Source organism: Gastrolobium bilobum, unplaced genomic scaffold, assembly GCF_033153095.1.
Source record: "Gastrolobium bilobum isolate Gb01-03AN ecotype WA unplaced genomic scaffold, APGP_CSIRO_Gbil_v1 utg93204, whole genome shotgun sequence".
NCBI lineage: Eukaryota > Viridiplantae > Streptophyta > Magnoliopsida > Fabales > Fabaceae > Gastrolobium > Gastrolobium bilobum.
Window position 1 is genome coordinate 57,323 of NW_026899506.1, and position 4,049 is coordinate 61,371.

The following is a 4,049-nucleotide window of genomic DNA, read 5'->3' on the forward strand; positions in this document are numbered from 1 at the left end:
GCTTCTACCTCAGGTACTTTCATGATTGAGATAAATTATTCTTGTGCTAATTCTACCTCATGGGTATTGGATACCGGTTGTGGTTCTCATATCTGCAATATGTTGCAGGTGCTTAGGAGCCCAAGGAGATTGGAGAGAAGCGAGGTGGACCTCCGCGTTGGCAATGGAGCAAGGGTTGCTGCTCATTCTGTTGGAGATGCCGACCTTATTTTGCCTACGGGCCTTTTATTGCATTTGAATAATTGTCTTTATGTTCCAAACATTTCTAGAAACATTATTTCTATTTATTGTTTAGAACAAGATGGTTTTACTTTTAGTATTAAGAATGGTACATTTTCTATCATTTCGAATGATATAGTTTATGGTACTGCTTCTTTAATAAATGGATTGTATGTTCTGGAAATGGGAACTGAAGTGCTCAATATAGCCGTGAAACGACCTAGGATAGATAATCAATCTTATCTTTGGCATTGTAGACTAGGGCACGTAAACGAAACAAGATTGTCTAGGATGCATGCAAATGGATACCTAGATTCCATGGATTTGGAATCCTATGGACAATGTGAATCTTGTCTAGCTGGGAAAATGACTTGTCACAAGCCCAAAGGGCTTGAGAGTCATAGGGCTAGTGAGTTATTAGAACTCATTCACACTGATGTTTGTGGGCCAATGTCTATAGAGGCTAGAGGAGGATACTCCTATTTCATCACCTTTACTGATGACAAATCAAGATTTGGGTACGTGTACCTAATGAGATATAAATCTGAAGCCTTTGAAAAGTAGGTATTAAGATCTATAGAGATAGATCCAAAAGGTTGCTCGGATTGTCCCAATCCACATACATAGACAAGATGCTAAAGAGGTTTAGCATGGATGGGTCGAAAAGGGGTTTTCTTCCTGTCGGTCATGGCATTCATCTCTCTAAGACTATGCGTCCTAAGACACCTGTCGAATGGGAACACATGGAGAAGATTCCATATGCATCAGCAATTGGATCTATCATGTATGTCATGCTATGTACTAGACCAGACATCTCATGCTTTAAGCATTACGAGCCGATACCAGTCTGACCCTGGAGAGAGTCACTGGACGGCCGTGAAGACAATCCTTAAGTACTTGAGAAGGAGTAAGGATTTGTTTCTGGTTTATGGTGGCAGTAATGAGCTGATAGTGAAGGGGTTCATTGATGCAAGCTTCCAGAGTGATAAAGACGACTGTAAATCTCAGTCGGGCTTTATATACACCTTAGATGGTGGAGCAGTTTCTTGGAAGAGTTCCAAGCAAGAGACCACGACAGACTCTACTACTGAGGCAGAATACATAGCGGCTTCAGAAGAGGCTAAAAAGGCAGTCTGGATCAAGAAGTTCGCTGCAGAACTTGGAGTGGTTCCGAGCATTGTTGATCCAATACCTTTGTATTGTGATAACACTGGTGCTATAGCCCAGGACAAAGAACCCCGGTCTCATCAAAGATCCAAACATGTGCTCCGTAAGTATCACCTCATCCGAGAGATTATTGAAAGAATGGAGATAAAGTTGGATTACGTCCTCACTATTGATAATTTGGCTGATTCTCTGATGAAGGGTCTCTCCCAAAGAAAATATGCTAGTCATTATGAGTCTTTAGGTTTGACACATCAACCTGATTGGCTTAGGCCAAGTGGGAGATTGTTAGTATATAGGTGTCCTAGAGACAATCTGTTTTATCATATGAACACCTTTTTCTATTTGGTATATCATGAGTAATAAATTTGAGCAAACTTTATCTTTATCATATTTATGTCTCGCCAATATTTTATTGTTAATATACGTTTAAAGATAAAGACCCTAGGAATAGAGCAGGTGTTCACTCGGGGATCTATGATAGGGATCATGATCATGAGGACTCGAGGACACTGAATGTCTATTACCTAAAATTTGTTCATGGTCTTGAATCACCAAGAAAGGGTATTGGTGATCTCAATAAGACTAGTACGACATCATCTACTTGTATAGAGATACAAGGTAGGGACCTCATGGAATGCAGGCATGGTGACGCCTTAGCTGATGTCGTGGGTGGATCTGTTGGAGAACAGATAGCATTGAACTGACCCACTCAGAGACTCCACAAGGATTCATTATGGAGAGTATCATTGGATTTGTAAAGTCTCTGAACGTTTGGTAGTGCGGATCGTCCTAGACTTAAGGATGTCATCGAATACTATGTCCTAGAGTTATACTTTGACTGTACAACTCTATCCGCCTGAAAATGGAGAGAACAATGTACTCTTGGGTATAACTCGAATACATGAGTATAGATGGACATGCCAAAAGGACTCACAATCCCCTATAAGGGATTAGTCATTCACAGAGACCGGTAGGGCTGAGATGACTTCTAGTTGACTCGGGAGTCTATGCATAGTAAGAGATCATGAAGAGTCATGATCTGTCTTAGAGTCAATAGAAGAAGATTCCTAGTTCCTGTGAAATATTATATTTAGTCAATAAAAAGAGATGATACTCTATCCTTGCTCTCGACTAAATATGAATGGCGATGTGAGGGATAATGCTGGCACGGTATCTAAATCAGAAAGGTAGATAGATTGCTTGATCAACTCAATTAGTTCTGGGGCTACAGAGCATTGCTAGTGTATCATGTAGTCATTAAATGGATTGGGCCTTTTTAAAGGAGTTAAAATGGTTCAGGTTTATTTATGTCAGTAACTAATTGGGCCTAATGGGTCACACACAAAGGTTATTCTTTATTGCAAGTTATAGCAAGTTTGGACCAATAGTGAGTTATTGGGCTTTGTCAAGACTATGAGTTAAGTTGGGTTGGAGTAGGGACTCTAAGCCCACTTGAACCATGCGCCCTTTTTGGGCATTAGTGGTGAAAGAGTTTTCTCCACTAATGGGCCTAATTATGATGGTAGGCCAAAGAGGCCTCGGGGCACGAATCCTAGTAAGTCCAAGAGTTGACTTGACCAAAATAAGGTTTGGGCAAATTTGAATTTGAATTTCGAATTCGAATTACGAACTGGGATAAAAATAATTTATATTTGAGTTTAAATTTCAAATTGGAATTTGAAATTGGAATTCTATGAGGTTAGGTTGTTGAAAATAATTTAAAATTGTTTAAAGGAATAATCCAATAGAGATTGGATGGAGATTCTCTCAACTACTCTTTCATTTGAATTCGGAATTTAAATGAATACCGGTGCAACAAAATTTCTGAGGAAAGGAAAGGTATTAAAGGGGCGCATAATTAAAGGGAGTGAATCAAGGAACGTCTCTCTCATCATTCAATATGTGCGCCTAATTAAAGGAGGCTGATGAGGGGCGCCTAATCAAAGGGAGAGAATCAAGGAAAGTGTCTCTCATCCTTTTAATATGTGCGCCTAATTAAAGGGAGCTGATGTGGGGCGCATAATGAGAAGAGAGAATCAAGGAAAGTCTCTCTCATCACTTTAATTTGTGCGCCTAATCAAAGGAGGGGCTCATGTGGTTGATCAGATTTTATAAAAACCTGATGCATCATCTCTCCTGAGTGTGCGTATTATTCTAAAAGGAAAAAGCTTCAACCTTTCCTCCTCTATCTCTTGTTGCACCATCACCTAACCTCAAGACACCATTACAGTCTTGAGAAAAATAATCCAAACACTTGGTAGCCTCTTCCTTGCATGCGCCTAGCCAGCCACCGAGGATAAGGAGGGATCAAGGAGAAAGAGTTCTCGCTTGCAAGAAGGAGATAACCGTGTGGATCACCATTGGAGGGCGTCATCTTTTTGCGCCTACAAGTGAAAAGGTAATTCTGAAACCCTATTTCGTTTCAACGTAAAGCATTCATACATGGGGTGTATAGATGGTCTATGCTTCCGCTGCGAATTTTTTTTTGTTTTCCACCCATGTATGCGCACCATAGTATGACTATGGTGCAGTCTTTCGAACCTTCACAAAGTAATGTTGTTTACTTGCACAATTAGACTGCGACTCTGGTGTGTAAGACATGTAATGTATGAAAGTGATGTTGATTACTTACACGATCAGACAGCGACTCTGATGTGTAAGGC